General features: G+C 43.0%; 1 protein-coding gene across 1 annotated transcript in view; it reads right to left on the minus strand.

Annotated features, from left to right (window-relative positions):
• Positions 1-18,268, minus strand: part of LOC126203159 (glucose dehydrogenase [FAD, quinone]) — a 509,426-nt gene that overhangs the window by 237,004 nt on the left and 254,154 nt on the right. The window lies entirely within an intron of this gene.

An 18,268-nucleotide genomic window follows, 5' to 3' on the forward strand; every position in this document is an offset into this window, starting at 1 on the left:
CACTGACACCAACTAATTTCCCCAGCCGGACAGTTTTGCTGTTGTGGGTGGTCATACGTCGAAGACTTGTGGAAATACGTTGCCCAAATTGCCTTCTTCATCTGTTTCACCGAACTGGAATGCCGTCGGATTGCCAAGCCGTAGTACGTCGTAAGCTTCTTGATCACTTTATCAGTTTTAGTCATGGGCAAGCATATAGAATAATTTTTCACGGCTACAGAGTCGAAATTCCCGAATAAAACAAGTGCGTGAAGGCCGATTTCAGGCAGGTGCATTTTTTTGTTCAACAGCGAATAACAAACATTTCCGTTCTGGATTCGGAAAAACCGTTTCAGGGGTGGATTCTAAACACTTTTATGGGTCCAAAAATGCAATTTAAAAAAATCGAATTTTTGAACCAAATGATAGTAAATCTCCCCTTAATATATGATTATAATGTTTCTTATCTTTGTATCTGCCACCTCCATTGTATGTGGTAATCTGTTTTACATGCTCTAATCTTTGTCTGAACCTTCTAACTGTTCCCTTTTTATTCGTATTACGTCGTCGTCGTCAGTACACGGAACCCTAATCTTTTTTCCTCCTCTGTTCACCAAAATTGTACAGAACGTGAAAACCGACGAAGATTCATGCAGAGATAAAGATATGAAGGTATCTGGCCACTTCATTCATATGACGCAAGATATCGGGACACGAACAAGCTGCTGAAGGTGGAAAACGCCTGAATCAGTGAGAAGAAGAACGTCAGTAGGACGAGAGGAGGGAATGCAACTTGGTGATGTCCACGTCTGTGAGTTTAATACAACAACTATGTCCCAATAATCCACAAACATAACCAAGTCCCTATATGTTACTGTTCCTTTTGACACAACCGTACCTTCTCAACTAGACTGCGGTTACATTCAGTGCACGCTTCAACGGGTTCACTGCGACACGAGGAAACCGTTGACCGTGACGCGCATGTTTCGAAATCCTCCCAGCACAGCATTCAGTTTACCTCACGGACCTACCCGGTAACGATCAAACAGCATAGCTGCTTCATATAAGACCAGATGTTCGAGGAGCAAGAATGGCTAACTTTCTTGATTCACTTTGAGTATCAGGAACTATAATCCATTTCTGCACATACAGTGGATAATACGTTGCCTGTAATCGCAATTCTCAAGCGTTTATCGTCGAATAAGTAACATTTATTCCCTTTCCTTGCAGTAATGACACTGCGAATTGTTTCCATCTGTGTTATCGTGATAAATCACTTCGCAATGAATTTCTTCTGCCATGTTTCTGCATAATTTTCCCCTTCATGGAAGATTCCATTCTTCTGTTCCGTTCTGACAACTGCATATAATGTTACACAGAACTTTGTAACGCAGGCAGTCACAGCCGTCAAACTTCGCAATGAATGGATGTAAAATAAACCGCAAGACAGCTGTAATTGGTGACTTCTCTACTGTCGCAGCCGGTTTTAACTGCATTAAAACTGTATCTTCACTGAAAGCATTGTCACATTAGAGCATCGAGATGCTCCCAACGTTCTTAGTAAAAAATCAAACCCCTAAAGAGGGGAAGTCGCCAAAATGAATGAAACAAGGTATCTGGGCGAACAGTGGCGGCGGCACAAACAGTGTCACATTAGCGCGTCACCCCGGGAACAGGGTGTTTGTGTTGTCCTGATCATTTCATCCTCATCATTCGTGGTAGTGGCTAGATTGCACATAAAAAAAATGGACTGTGAAAAAATTGGGACTTAGGCGCTGATGAACGCGCAGTTGAGTGCCCCACAAACCAAACATCATCATCATCATCTCACCACTACGAACGCGGTGCACCCCTGGATAGGGGAAGTCGTCAAAATAATTAAAACAGGGCATCGAGGCGAATAGTGCGGTGGCGAAAATAGTGGTACATTAGCGCACCACAGAATGTTGGTGTGCTAATGTGACACTGTTTGCGCCACCCCACTATTCGTCTCGATACCCTTTTTTGTTCATTTTGACGACTTTCCATCTTCAGAGGTTTAATTCTTGAGTACGAACGTTCGAAGGAACTTGGTGCGTTAATGTGATGCTGTTTCCCCTAAAAATGCTGTTTTAATGCAGTGAAACCGATTGTGACAATAAAGAAATTACCAATTAAAGCTGCCTTGCGGTTCATTTTACTTCCATTCTCTTTGCGTACAGGATTGTTTTCAGATGTGTAATTTTCATGTCAAGATCTTAAAGTTTCATTCTACAGTAACTGTGTCACACCATTTTACGCACTTCGTCAGTATTTTTGTTTTCTTTAATAAAATTGCAGCCAAATAGCCACATACAATTACTTTGCTTAACATTTTACATTTTTACATACTCATTTTTAGATTTCTATGTGATGTCGTTCGCAGGCTTCGTTATACGGTTCACTCATACATGTTGTGGTTGGTTCGTGATAAGTTTTGTTTTTGCAATTTAGATGGTGAAAGCCGTGAATAGATGATCTAGTTACCACATGTCGCCGTTAGAAGTTTGGTGCCGTCCATGAGCGGTTCATCGTTGCTTCGATGCCATAGAACTGGGGCAATACTTTTTCTCGTTTATCTTCCAGGATTTGTGGAAGCCATGGTGTGTGGCATCATATATCGATGTTTGATGTCTTCAATTAGGAATGCCTGTCTCGCTAGCAGGTACACTAGTCTAGATCTTCTTGTCTTTGAGAGACCTAGTGCTCTTTTTAGATAAATCGATTTTACCTTTTCTAGTGTTTCTAGATTTTTTTCTGTCAGGTGGTCCCATATAAACTCCAACCCGCAGGTCAGGATTGGCAAGATTTTTTCGTTGAATAATTTAATGGCCGTTTCTAGATTGAGTAGGCGGATGTTTTTGATGTCCTGTATTGCTATTATTGCTTGGGCTGCACGTTCTGTTGCATGTTTTGTGAAGCATTTGGCTGTTGGTTGCAATGTCACCCCTAGGTATTTGAAGTCCGCTGAGATTTTCATTTTTTATCTTTCCTCTGATGTTGATTTTGGCATTCTTTGGTGTTTTGCCTCCTTTTCTGAAAATCACCATTTCGGTCTTTGTTACGTTTACAGGGTGTTTCAAAAATGACCGGTATATTTGAAACGGCAATAAAAACTAAACGAGCAGCGATAGAAATACACCGTTTGTTGCAATATGCTTGGGACAACAGTACATTTTCAGGCAGACAAACTTTCGAAATTACAGTAGTTGCAACTTTCAACAACAGATGGCGCTGCGGTCTGGGAAACTCTATAGTACGATATTTTCCACATATCCACCATGCGTAGCAATAATATGGCGTAGTCTCTGAATGAAGTTACCCGAAACCTTTGACAACGTGTCTGGCGGAATGGCTTCACATGCAGATGAGATGTACTGCTTCAGCTGTTCAATTGTTTCTGGATTCTGGCGGTACACCTGGTCTTTCAAGTGTCCCCACAGAAAGAAGTCACAGGGGTTCATGTCTGGCGAATAGGGAGGCCAATCCACGCCGCCTCCTGTATGTTTCGGATAGCCCAAAGCAATCACACGATCATCGAAATATTCATTCAGGAAATTAAAGACGTCGGCCGTGCGATGTGTCCGGGCACCATCTTGCATAAATCACGAGGTGTTCGCAGTGTCGTCTAAGGCAGTTTGTACCGCCACAAATTCACGAAGAATGTCCAGATAGCGTGATGCAGTAATCGTTTCGGATCTGAAAAATGGGCCAATGATTCCTTTGGAAGAAATGGCGGCCCGGACCAGTACTTTTTGAGGATGCAGGGACGATGGGACTGCAACATGGGGCTTTTCGGTTCCCCATATGCGCCAGTTCTGTTTATTGACGAAGCCGTCCAGGTAAAAATAAGCTTCGTCAGTAAACCAAATGCTGCCCACATGCATATCGCCGTCATCAATACTGTGCACTATATCGTTAGCGAATGTCTCTCGTGCAGCAATGGTAGTGGCGCTGAGGGGTTGCCGCGTTTGAATTTTGTATGGATAGAGGTGTAAACTCTGGCGCATGAGACGATACGTGGACGTTGGCGTTATTTAGACCGCAGCTGCAACACGGCGAACGGAAACCCGAGGCCGCTGTTGGATCACCTGCTGCACTAGCTGCGCGTTGCCCTCTGTGGTTGCCGTACGCGGTCGCCCTACCTTTCCAGCACGTTCATCCGTCACGTTCCCAGTCCGTTGAAATTTTTCAAACAGATCCTTTATTGTATCGCTTTTCGGTCCTTTGGTTACATTAAACCTCCGTTGAAAACTTCGTCTTGTTGCAACAACACTGTGTTCTAGGCGGTGGAATTCCAACACCAGAAAAATCCTCTGTTATAAGGAATAAACCATGTTGTCTACAGCACACTTGCACGTTGTGAACAGCACACGCTTACAGCAGAAAGACGACGTACAGAATGGCGCACCCACAGACTGCGTTGTCGTCTATATCTTTCACATCACTTGCAGCGCCATCTGTTGTTGACAATTGTAACTACTGTAATTTCGAAAGTTTGTCCGCCTGAAAATGTACTGTTGTCCCAAGCATATTGCAACAAACGGTGTATTTCTATCGCTGCTCGTTTAGTTTTTATTGCCGTTTCAAATATACCGGTCATTTTTGGAACACCCTGTATGTGTAGTTTGTCTTCACTGCACCATTTACCTATTTTCTCAATGACCTTCTGCAGCTTCTGTATATCTGTTCATCATACGGTTATGTCGTCAGGGTATGCATATATGTATACATATTCTTCATCTGCAATTCCCAGTACTTCTTCAGTGGTAAGAATGTACAGCAAAGAGCTCATTGGGGCACCCTGTAAGATTCCGTTCGATTGCAAAATGAAGAGGGGTTGTCTGCTATTGTGATTAAGTTGTATTGGAGGACTGACTTGATTATTCTTGCCCATATGCTATCTTCGCCCATTGTGTTTTCCGGTTTTCGGACTATGAGATCTCTTTCCAGTATGTAAAGGCTTCGGTAAAGTCTATGAACGCTGTATTGAACATTTGTTTCTTTTGTAGCGCTTCGTCGATGTTGTTTAGAAGAGGCGTGTTGATCTTCCAGTTCTGAAGCCCTTTTGGGGTTCCGGGAGGTGACTGTCCATGCAGACTTTGATTTTTTGTGTAATTATCTTTGAAAACATTTTGACTGAGTATTTTCTAGGGCTAGGCCTCTGTACTTGTTTGTATCCGTTGGGTCTCCTCTACCTTTGTAGAGGTTTATTATCGAGTCTGCATTGGATCGGAATTCTTCAAAGTTACAGGCATATGTTGAATAGTATGATCCATATGTGTTGGATAGCCTCTTTCGCATTTTGTATATGTTCGTAATACATATTATCGGGTCCTGCTGCTTTCTTCAGTGTTTTTGTTACTTGTTTTACATATTCTTCACTTAGAGCTTCCCATGCATTGTCTTTTTCATTTGTTTGACGTGTTTCTCTTTCTTTGGGGGTTGGATTCCTCATTTGTTCAATATCTTACTGAAGTGGTCTTCCCATTCCTTCATGTCTATATTTTGTGTATGTGTCTTCTTGCTCTTACTGCTATGTATGGGTCTTTCGCTGCTTCATCCGCTTCTCTTTTTGCCTCTCTTTCTAGGTAATCTTTTTTCTTCTCTTCTATTAGTTTTTTGTAGATTTTCCTCTCTTCTGTGTATAGTTTACATGTTTCCTCGTCGTGCTGGTTTATTAATCTGTGGAACGTTCTTAGAACAGTGTTCCTTTGCTATAGCATTCGGCATCGAACCATCCCTTTGCCGTCCTTGTTTTTGGATTTGTTTGCATCACTAAATTTTTTGGGAGGTCTTCTATTTTGTCTGCTTTTTCAAGGTCCCCTTCCTCTATTAAAGTTTATATTTGTGTTCTTTGTTCTTGTTGGTTTGTTATTTTTTCTTTACCTATTTTTCTTTGTGTGATTTGGGGGTCTTTCTTGCTGCCGGTGAGGTGACGTCATTTATTATTATCTTCATTGGAATGTGCTTTCGGATAGGAGTGAAGGAGTCATGCCATTTTGGTTCAACCTTTTATTTCTCCTCTTGTTAATGCGATATCAATGGTGTTTTTTTCCATTATGGCATATATATGTAGGTATCGTTCAGTAAGGTGAAAACGTTTTCTTCTAGGGTTTCAATGACTACTCTTGTTTTATAGTTCTCCGTATCTATTCTGCAGCTGAGATCGCCTGCAATAATAGTGGGTTTGCTGTAGAGTTGTTTGATGAGTATGACTGTTTCGTCAATTATTTCTACTGGATTTGTGTGCTTTTGGAAATGGGCTGCAATTACATTTATGCTTTATGCTTCAACTAGCATACTATTTTCTTGTTTTGGTGGGGGTCGTCCAGAGATTCAGTAGGATAGATATTCCTCCCATGGGTCGTCCCCTTTCTCCATTATTTGTCATTAGGAGAAAATTGTAGAAATCTTTATGTTGGTAATTGCATATCAGGAAGGTTTCTGTTAGAATTGCAATATCCGAGTTTTGCATAATGTCTGTTGGTGTTGGATTAAAAGAACTTTTTTTATCTCTTTGTATTCCACACGATGGCTTTTATTTCTTGTTCTTATGTTTTTTTTTTTTTTTTTTTGGTTTAGTTGAGCTTTGCTCCCTCTTCCATTGATCTTCTTGGGAACCGAAATCGACGTACTTTTATGTTTTCAGGCCAGAATTCTGGTTCTTGTGTGATTTGTAGATCTTCAACGGAATGCCTACTTTGAAAGCTTTTTGTCGCCCAGGGCGCGCAGTTCTTGACTTACTAGTTGCCCCAGTATTCCGTTCTTGTTGAGGTATTTCACTACTGTATCAGCTGTGGAGGTTCTCTTTAAGTTACCGATATAAAGCCACACTGTCTTTTCTGCTGCTTGCGTTTCTTCGTCTTTCTTGTACCCATTATGGATTTATTATTACTCTGGTTTCCTCCTATACCAGTTTCTCCGTACCACAGTACTCCAAGGTGGTCCCTCTAGTTCATTAATGTCATTTTGGGTTTCATCATGTTGCTTATGTGCATTGATTTGGATTTGGGGCACATTTTGTTGCTGGAAGAGAGGATTTCTGTATATTGTCGTTCCCTCTGGTTCAACTTTGTTGTTATACTTAGTTTGTACGTTGTTTCCATCACTTTTGGTTTTCTCTGGTTCTAAGTGACTTTCCTTTTCTAGAGTTTTCTTTATTTGTTCCTGCATTTGTCAGTATTTATGACCACGATGACTTTTTCGGTTGCTTTTTTAAATTTTTTCCTACCCTCTTTTTCTCATAGCAGATGATGTTCACGTTGTTTCTCAGCTAACTATGGTGGTGACTTGGTTTAGCATCTTGTCGATTATATGGGGTTTCTTTCTTTTATTGATGCGTTGGAATATTTCTTCACTGACCCAGGATACCATATTTCTCTTGCACATAGTTTCTCTGGCTATTAGTTTATTGTTCTCTTAATTATCCTCCACTTCAGTACATTTTAAGTCTCCGCTATTGCAATACTTCCTACCCTTTTGTTTATTCCATTGATCACAACTCATTTCTTACCTTCAAGGTTTTTTTTGTACTGTGACTATCATTTCACAGTTCTTCTCATGCTACATCAAGAACTGAATTAACAGTTTCACCTGAACAGATTTTCAGCGGGACTCCTGCTTTCTAAATTTCGTCAGAACTGATGCACAGCATCCATGTTGTCATGTTTGATCAAGCACAGCTCTTAAATATTGGCCAGACACCGCTACTATGTAGCTCACACAATTCCATACGAATATACAAATATGGATACAATATCAAATTGCCGAGTTCTGCCATAAAAAAGGAAAAGTTTTACTAAATCTGCCCCGCTCTTCTGGGCCAACTTTCAGCTGATCCACTTAACACACTGGAATGGCAGCGACGGTTTCTGTACTTCTGTGGAAATCATAGTGTTTTGGATGTCAGTAATGGGTGTCAGTTGATGATACACATTAAATGCTGATGTGTCTAAGAACAGTTTCGTAATCTATAATGTAGAGAAGGGAAAAGGGAAGAATTAGTTGGACGGGATAAGTTGAGGATGGAAATGAGAAACTCAGCTTACGAAGAAAACTTGTGTATAAAAAAAATGTGTAAGATTTAAAATTTCAAGACATGTGGCTTCCACATGATGCTAAAAGTGTCGAGACTGAAAAATGAAACACAACTGATTCCGGCAACTCTTGAACGAGGATGTTGCCTCCGTTTTAAAACGTTGCAACTGTCGGACAGGTGGTGAGAAGCTCATTAGTGATTTGGGCGGCTGACAGCAGCGTTTAGAAAGGAGCCAGCCTTCTTGCCAAGTTTTTTGCTGAGCGCCAGCCGACACGGCTGCGGCTCACAGCAGAAACACCAACTGGGCCGGTTCGGTCTCGCGCGGGTGCGACCAGCGCTTCTTGCTGCACGGGGGACCCCGCGTTATGCAACGGCGCGCTCATTCAGCGATTGCACTTCATTTCTGTCAAATCGTGTATATCCTACGTGCAGGAATTTTAAGCCTCGTAGTATAAAATGTGTCAGGCGTAGTGCGTCGTCCCCTCGATGGTGACAAAATAGTGAGGACGTTTACCGACAGAGCGCACTGCGCAAGCGCTCGTGTCAGGCATGACAGGGCAACAGCTTCTGGACGAGTTTAATGCGACGTACGCTGAATTCTGGTGATGCAGCTCCTGGATGTGAATAACAGCAGTTCGTCGATCATATGAATGGTGTCCATCCCAACATTAAATTTACTGTCGAGATGGAGAAGCACGGCAAGCTACCATTCTTAGATGTTTTGGTTGAGCGGAAGGCAGGAGGCCAGCTTGGTCATTCAGTGTACCGGAAACCAACACACACTGATCGGTACTTGAACGCCAATAGTTTCCACCACCCCGTACACAAGAAAGCTGTCCTGAACACGTTGGTTCATAGAGCCAAGATTATCTCTGACGACGACCACCTACAGTCTGAATTGCAGAACTTAATACGTGTTTTCGGGAAAAATGGATACAGCAAAAGAGACATCGCAAACGCTTTCAAGTGCCGCCGACGAAAGACAGCTGGTGAATCAATAGAAGAGGCCAAACGGACTGTATTCCCGCCATATTGTGGAGCAACTAGCAGTAAGTTAGGACGTCTGCTGCAGAAACATGGGCTAAGACCAGTGTTCCGGCCCGGCCCCAAGATATGTTGTGCCCTGTTAAAGACGACATTGGTCTTCGAGTGTCCCGTGTGTATGGTGTACCCTGTGAATGTGGCAGCATGTGCATCGGACAGACAATTCGCACGGTTTCGGAGCGTTGTACTGAGCACAAGCGCCGCATAAAACAAAGGGAGCTTGACAAGTCGGCCTTAGCGGAGCATTCCCTATAAAACGGACATAAAATATAGTTCGAAAATACAAAAGTGTTGACTCAGGCGTCTACATATTAGGACTCAGTTATAAAGGAAGCGGCCGAGATTCGCTTAAACAACAACAATTTCAATAGAGACCAGGGATACACACTCAGCAGGGCATGGGGGGCGGGCGTTGCACATCGAAAGAAAGCAGAGACAGATGCGCGAAGCGGGAGCGGCAGTTTCAAACGTGGCGCCTGCCTCTGGCGCCACCTGACGTCACCGGTACTGCCACGGGCAGTAGCTCCGCCAGCTGCCCGGGTCAACTTACGCGCGCGTGCCACATTGCATCGATCTGATTGGCTGCTGATGATGTCATCATGCCTATATAAGCGAGAGACCGTAACAGCCCGAGCAGTCAGTGAACTCCTGACGGAGATGGCGGGGATGGCCATCGAAAGCTCGAGAATTTTATTCGAATTGACGCGGCTGGAAAACCGAGAACGTTTTATTCATGTATGCCGTCGCGAAAGATTCCGAGGACACATAGCTCCTGGATGTCTTGCAAAGCTCGTGCGCAAAATGGCTACAAAGTGAGTCAAAAAGCTACAAGTGGGTTTCAGTAGGGAGTAACACGAACTGTTAATTAACGCAGTGTCAAACACATATCCAAGATAAGAGATATGTTACGTTCCGTTAAAGACAATATAGGTCTTTGAGTTCCTGGCGTGAATGTGGTGGTGTTTACATAGCACAGACCATTCGCACTGTTGCCGAGCGCTGTGCAGAGCACTCACGACATATCAGACAAAGGGAACTTGGCTAAACATTGCCTAGAAAATGGGCATAAAATACATGTTGAAAAAACGATAGTTCTGGCTCAGACAATATCATACTGGGATTCTGTTACTAAACAAACGTTCGAAATTAGAATTAACAGGGACAATTTTAACAGAGACAAGGTGGCATGAGGGTGGACTTTGGACACTGAACGAAAGCAAAGAAGTAGGCTTGACGCTTGCGGGGAAGCGGGAGCGGCAGCTTCAAACGTGGCGCCGACCGCTCGCACCGAGGTCCACGAAGTAGACAGGCAGCGGCGCGTACGTCACAGCACAAGACACTACGGGTCTTACGAGTGCCAGCAGTCGTCTTCGTTAGGAAACGAAGTAATACGGTCATGGAAATAAGCATTCATACAGTAGGTGGTGACAAACTACGATGGTGTGTTGGGATAGTAAATCACCCACAGCGCCGATACGAATAAGTACTATGATGTAGCGTCAGATAACTATGTTCTTGGTGATGAAGCTTCCCGTATGCCATGAATCTATTCTGGGAAAATAAAATATGTTACACTCCGAACGGTCTACACCAGGGCAAAAATGTATTCATACAGCGGACTACTTTCAACCAAACAAACGGCTGACGCAGCCCCGTAGTGCATGCCCCACTTGTGTAGTCGTGTGGCGGCCGTGAAGCAACAGCACGTCAGACGTGGGTACCGTGGAACAGCAGAATGGGCCGCAATGGGAAGGAAACGGCTATTGAGGAACGAAACATCGTTGTTGCCCAGTATCTTAAACGCAAGTCGTATGCCGAAATTGCGAACATCATAGAACGAAGCCGAGCGACTGTGCAATCTATCATTAAGCAAGATAAGGACAGACATGTAGTAATAAATAGTAATAAACAGTGAACGACACGGTCGTCCACAGAAGCTTACAACAAGAGAGACCAGAATGTTACTAAGAATCATCAAGAAAAATCCGAAAACGACAGCGTCGGCACTATCCGCATATGTACATGACCACTTCCGAAATGACATCACTCCAAGGGCAGTTCGTACCATTCTCAATCGTTAGGGCTACAGAGCCAGGGTCCCGAGACGAAAGCCCTACATTAGCAAAAAGAACAGGCAGTGGCGGATGGAATTCGCGAAACAGCATGTATCCAAGACAGCAGACTTCTGGAATACTGTATTGTTTAGTGATGAAAGCAAATTTAATATCGTGCACAATGATGGTAGGATCTTGGTATGGAGAAGACCTCGACCGAAACAACATTCAACCCACGGTGAAGCACGGAGGTGGTGGACGGGTGGTATGGGGCTGTATGTGAGCCTCCGGTGTCGGAAAATTAGAGTTTGTGGAAGGTACCACGGACAGATCTGTGTATATGAACATTCTCAAACAGAACTTACAACAGAGTGTTGACGCCTTGAGTCTTCATAGAAATTATTACTTCCAACAGGACAAAGATCCCAAATTGTCCGGGTGTGGTTGCTCTACAACACTCCACACACTCTTAAAACATCACCTCAGAATCCGAACCGGAATCCCATCGAACACTTGTGGAGTGAGCTGGAAATACGAGTGAGAAAATACGACATCCGTAGTAAGGCCTCTTTGAAAGAGGCTCTCCTTCGAGAATGGGAATGTATCACGTCGGAAACTACAAGAAAATTGGTCCATTCCATGCCACGGAGGTTGCGAGAAGTAATACATCGGAAGGGTATGCTTACGAAGTATTACACATGTTCTGGCTTTGTTAGAAGTCTCATTTTCTGTTGGTGTATGAATACTTAATTCCCAGCGCAGTAGAGAACTTGGCAGACGTTTTTGTATTTTGTTTTGTAAAGGCTTGTTCATTCTCGTTCTATATACTAGCATAGCTGCATTGGCGACTGGCCAATGTGTATAGTGCATATCCAGTTAGTGTTTATGGTTTCGTATTGTCAATAAACACAGTTTACTTTTACACGCTCTAGTGTATGAATACTTATTTCCATTACTCTATTTCAGACGAATTTAATAGTTCTTGACTGCTCGTTTAAATGCATACAAGCTCTCGACAGCACACGACAGTGTTAAGACCTTTAGAGGGTACCTTTTCAGTTACATATTGATTTGCCGCGGACCGTGCACGAGCCGAGCGTTCGCGAGATGTGGCGGACAAGACGACTAGTGTGACATCACACGCCCATTGCAGGGCCCGTGTATCTCGTAAGCTCCGGGTCGAACCATGTGACGTCACTCGGTTCCGCAGAGATACGGAGTTGCTAGGTGGTGCCCAACTTGCATTCTGCGCATGCGCCAGTGCAGTCCTCTCTGGAAAGTTCCTGGCGCTGATACTACTTCTATATAAGCAAAACACAGCAGCAGCCGCGACACAAAGCGATTTCATCGCCCGTCGACAATCACGGAGGTAGCTACCGAAAGCTCGAGTTTTTTTTTTTTTTCGAAATGACGCGGCTTGTAAACCGAGAAGATTTTACTGAATTTTTCTTCGTTCCTAACGATGATTTCTTTTCATCATTCATCAGTGTGCATTCGTGCTTCTTAGCTTTTGGGTACACTGACCGTAATAACGAAGAAGCGCTACGGCGTTCTCATTTATTTATGTATTTATTTGTTGTTGTTAGAACTGATTCCACCCTCTTGCGACTCTAAGGTGTGTAGTTGTCGGTACATATGCGACAGCATGCGGTACCAATATGTTCATGGGTAGTTCCTGAGAAAACAAGAAAAAAATGTTTTACGCCGTCGGCAGCGGATATCTAAACAACTAACAACAGCAAATTGCTCAAATTTTAACAGTATATTCTCGAGGCATTGATATAGAGGTGCCATCTTAACTTTTTCAAAAATCTTTATCCAGAAAGATCCAGAAAAACATGGTTTTTGAGTATCAAAATCGAGCTCGGGATTTCAAGGCGGCTATGCAATGCAAATAGCTGAAATTTTTACAGTATATTCCTAAGATTACGAATAATATTGAAAATTTTCTTGATATCTTAACCCGTCTCCGATCTACCTGTACACATAAAATACGTACGTAAAATCTGGTGTAACATCCGCATATACCAAAGTCCATCTAGCAGTTTTCACCCTCACTAGTGAAGGAGTGGAAGCCCTTACCAAAAGAACTTATCAAACTAGTGGCCAGCATGGGAGCACGTTGCGAACATTCAGTACCGACCGCGGTCGATCGTTTCCCCTATTAAGGACCAAGTCCCGTCCTTTGTAATGCCCAGGGGGACAATCGCGAATCGCGGGCTCTCTGTGAAATTATTGTCTTTGAATAAAAGTGTTATTTCCATTCGTCTGACTGTTTCTTTCAGTTGCCTTCTTTGCTATACCGTAGCAGTTATTTCTATGTGTAGCTCAAGTTTCGTCGAGCTACGTTATTGACAGTGACACATTATGCGAAAACCACTTTCGTCCGTAAATTTTGCACACCAGTGTATAATATTAAGCATCTATAGCTAAATTCCACAGCCTTAGCAAAAGAAAAATGTAGAAATGAAAGAAAGCAAGAAGAGCGAGGAAAAATCCCAACACCTGTGGACCCTCTGTTCTGTTGCAATGGTAATCAGCAATGTTGGAATTGCTCAAGGCTACTGAAATTGCTGTTCTCTTCATCTATTTTTATCCGGATACTAAATCACTACCAATCGATCTTGCTGCCTCAACATCACTCGAACCTTCACAGCCTTTTAGCCTTCTGGATAACTGGTAGACTTTTTAATGTGCATTTAAAACAATAGTGTTCGAAATGAAAACATTGAATTAGTAATTACACTCTTCAGTATCCAATACAATCTCATATATATATATATATATATATATATATATATATATATATATATATGAATTTAGAACGATAAGATTTCCTCCTAATTGTTCCGTTGCCGAACTTCCTCTCGATGTTGTTTTCCTGCTGCTGCATCCGTTCTTGTACGTGCACGATACAAACCCCTCTGATCTTGACCCATTTACTGTGTACCGATTTGGATACCATGTACCCCATACTTCGGCATCGATATCCCTCTTCATATCCTTTGGCAGCAGAGTTAAGTAACATTCATCCTTTGGTATCTTGACCAATTCCGTACAAGCTCAAATTATCCAGTCCGTTCCCCCTTTGTGTTTGGTAAAATTACTATCAGTCGCCACATAATCAGGTATCACAGCCAATAGTAGGGGTTACCGGCAGATATTCGAGAATCTGCTGGACTTCTTCATTAGACGAGCGCAGAGGAGCACAATCGTCAGGCTTATTGGGTCCTTCGGTGCAACTCCTACGAGACTATACTGATACATAAGGTGTAGGCTCTTCAAGGATTACAGCGACTTCAGTAGCTAGAAGTACTTGTAATATTCAACACTAGACTTCGTCAGCGTATAGTTGATCATATCTACAAATGAAAAATTGGGATCAATGACAACTTTTCTTGGAACTGATAGTCGAGAACTCAATCTTCTGGTTTCATTCTTTATTCTTTATAAAAAGAAATATGCGGCCATTTAGCTACAACTCAGTATAATTCACTTTGCAGTGTGATTGGAAACTTCCTACGGCCACGGGCTCTTTCAGTTTTGTGATTGTCCACTACGTTGGTATCAGATGTTGCGACTGGAAACATTTGTCTAATCTTGCTAATGGCATCACAGCCTTACACCTGCCTCGACCTTGCTCGCGAGTGGGAATTCCCTTACATTCACTGCGAAATTCATAACACCTGATGCATAAATAACTGTTACACACGTTCTCCGAGACGTATCGCACAATTCCTTTCTCCGTACGAGTGACTGGAGAGGAAACAGCGAACTATTGCAGGCCGGGAATGTTTGCTTACATATTCTACTGCTTGTTATTAGGATCAGGTTATGTTTCCCGGCGGAGGTTCGAGTCCTCTCTCGGGCATGAGTGTGTGTTTTTGTCCTTAGGATAATTTAGGTTAAGTAGTGTGTAAGCTTAGGGACTGATGACCTTAGCAGTTAAGTCCCATAAGATTTCACTCACATTAACATTGTTTCCTGTAAACTATTACTAGAGTTCTTTCACATTTAAGTTACTCAACTGCATTCCAGAACTGTTAGCAAAGAGTCAGCACATCTGGTCTCGGATAGTTTTATAACTGAATCGAATGGCATACGTAGTTGCGCCATTTTTCATGCTTCATTGTAGGTTTACTATCATGCCCTCCATTTCTTCGTAATTCATTAGGGTGCAGTGATATCACCCATTCTTTCTAAAATTCCCGTGCATGTCATAAATTTAGCGAGATTAAATGGTACGTATACTGTAGTATAAAACAACAAAGAAAGATTAAAACTAAAGTCCGAAAGAAAGAAGAATCAATAGAAAATTAGTACATAAGGTTTATCGCCCATATTCATTCCACTTCTACTGTCAACCATAACGCTTTCAAAATAACGAAAAGTTTTCATAATTCGCATTATAGACTAGTAATCTAAACGTCTTGGGCCCCGGGTTCGATCTCAACCATTGCTTCAATTCTGAATAAATATCATCAGCAACAGACTAAAGATTTCCTTTACAAAGAGTCACCCTCATTCTGGCAATGACCTTGCCAAAGAGGGCGGAGGAGCGGGATGAGGTTCAGAGCATTCTCTTGCACCTGGGGTATGAAAACAGCCCTAGAAAAGGCAAAAGAATCAACTACCATCAACGACAGGAGGATGCATAAAGCCATGGAAACCACTACAATATAGTCGAAAAATGTGTATGCACAGGTCATGTGGCCTGGAATTGAAGTATTGAAAGATTTTGTGAGTCTGGACAGGGTACGAGAAGTAACACCTACCACTTCAGGTGTAAGTAAAGGTGCTTAGACGAACTGAGGTTTTATACATGGCGACGCTGGATGTGATGTAACGACTCAGTGGAATCGCTCCATAAAACTATTGCCAGTGACGGTGTGTCACGGACACCTTCCATGTCTTATTTCACTAAATGCTTCTCACACTCCCTCCAGGAGGCTGAGCAGGACTCGTTAGATGAGATTGTACATGTTTTACGCCAGTGTAGGCTGCCGTTTGTGAACGTTACCCAACGATCAAGTTGAAATTTCACTTCATAATTGAATTCTGTAGATATACAGGGCTATTACAAATGATTGAAGCGATTTCATAAATTCACTGTAGCTCCATTCATTGACATACGGTCACGACGCACTACAGATACGTAGAAAAACTCATAAAGTTTCGTTCGGCTGAAGCCGCATTTCAGGTTTCTGCCGCCAGAGCGCTCGAGAGCGCAGTGAGACAAAACGGCGACAGGAGCCGAGAAAGCGTATGTCGTGCTTGAAATGCACTCACATCAGTCAGTCATAACAGTGCAACGACACTTCAGGACGAAGTTCAACAAAGATCCACCAACTGCTATCTCCATTCGGCGATGGTATGCGCAGTTTAAAGCTTCTGGATGCCCCTGTAAGGGGAAATCAACGGGTCGGCCTGCAGTGAGCGAAGAAACGGTTGAACGCGTGCGGGCAAGTTTCACGCGTAGCCCGCGGAAGTCGACGAATAAAGCAAGCAGGGAGCTAAACGTAACACAGCCGACGGTTTGGAAACTCTTACGGAAAAGGCTAAAGCAGAAGCCTTACCGTTTACAATTGCTACAAGCCCTGACACCCGATGACAAAGTCAAACGCTTTCAATTTTCGGCGCGGTTGCAACAGCTCATGGAAGAGGATGCATTCAGTGCGAAACTTGTTTTCAGTGATGAAGCAACATTTTTTCTTAATGGTGAAGGGAACAGACACAATGTGCGAATCTGGGCAGTAGAGAATCCTCACGCATTCGTGCAGCAAATCCGCAATTCACCAAAAGTTAACGTGTTTTGTGCAATCTCACGGTTTAAAGTTTACGGCCCCTTTCTCTTCTGCGAAAAAAACGTTACAGGACACGTGTATCTGGACATGCTGGAAAATTGGCTCATGCCACAACTGGAGACCGACAGCGCCGACTTCATCTTTCAACAGGATGGTGCTCCACCGCACTTCCATCATGATGTTCGGCATTTCTTAAACAGGAGATTGGAAAACCGATGGATCGGTCGTGGTGGAGACCACGATCAACAATTCGTGTCATGGCCTCCACGCACTCCCGACTTAACCCCATGCGATTTCTTTCTGTGGGGTTATGTGAAAGATTCAGTGTTTAAACCTCCTCTACCAAGAAACGTGCCAGAACTGCGAGCTCGCATCAACGATGCTTTCGAACTCATTGATGGGGACATGCTGCGCCGAGTGTGGGAGGAACTTGATTATCGGCTTGATATCTGCCGAATCACTAAAGGGGCACATATCGAACATTTTTGAATGCCTAAAAAAACAAAATGAGTTTTTGTATGTGTGTGCAAAGCATTGTGAAAATATCTCAAATAATAAAGTTATTGTAGAGCTGTGAAATCGCTTCAATCATTTGTAATAACCCTGTATGTTCCCTCCTCTCTGAGTGTTAGTGGGTATGTATGGCTTGAAAATGGATGATTAGCTTATCGTGTGTTTTGAAGTTATTGGTAGTCGTAGTTAGTTGTGGTGGTGGATACATAGTTGTCTGCCGAGAGCAGACGTTAAGCTTGTCTTCTGCTCTGGTGCAGGATGGCCAACTTTCAGTCTCTCCGTTCTGGACAGGGAGGTCTACCCCTTTCAAGCTTCAGGTGTTATTGTCAGGTTGGTCGAGGAAGCGGTGCCTCTGCCTAGTTCCGGCTTGGACGGGGTACTGGAAGTAACACTTACCAGTTCAGGGCTAAGTAAAGGTCCTTAGGCGAATTGGGGTTTTACAGTATCATGATGATCTCTCCACTGACAAAAGATCCTGGATTAGTTCCGCATTCTGATCTCCGGGAGGGGCTGGCAGTGAGGAGATAACATGAAAAAAGCACTGAATAATCAACGAAAGAGTAACATCCTACGAGTCGAAGCGTAAAATATCAGAAATCTGAATATGGTAGAGAAGCTAGAAAATCTGAAAAGATAAATTAGAAGGCTCAATTTAGATGTGGTCGGGACCAATGAAATGAAACGGACAGAAGCTAAGAATTTCTGGCTAAACGAATATATGGTAAAATCATCATCAGCAGACAATGCTATAACGGGAATAGGATACATTATGAATGGGAAGCTAGGGCAGAGAGTGAGCTACTGTGTGACGGCAG

This window comes from Schistocerca nitens, chromosome 9, assembly GCF_023898315.1.
Source record: "Schistocerca nitens isolate TAMUIC-IGC-003100 chromosome 9, iqSchNite1.1, whole genome shotgun sequence".
Lineage (NCBI taxonomy): Eukaryota > Metazoa > Arthropoda > Insecta > Orthoptera > Acrididae > Schistocerca > Schistocerca nitens.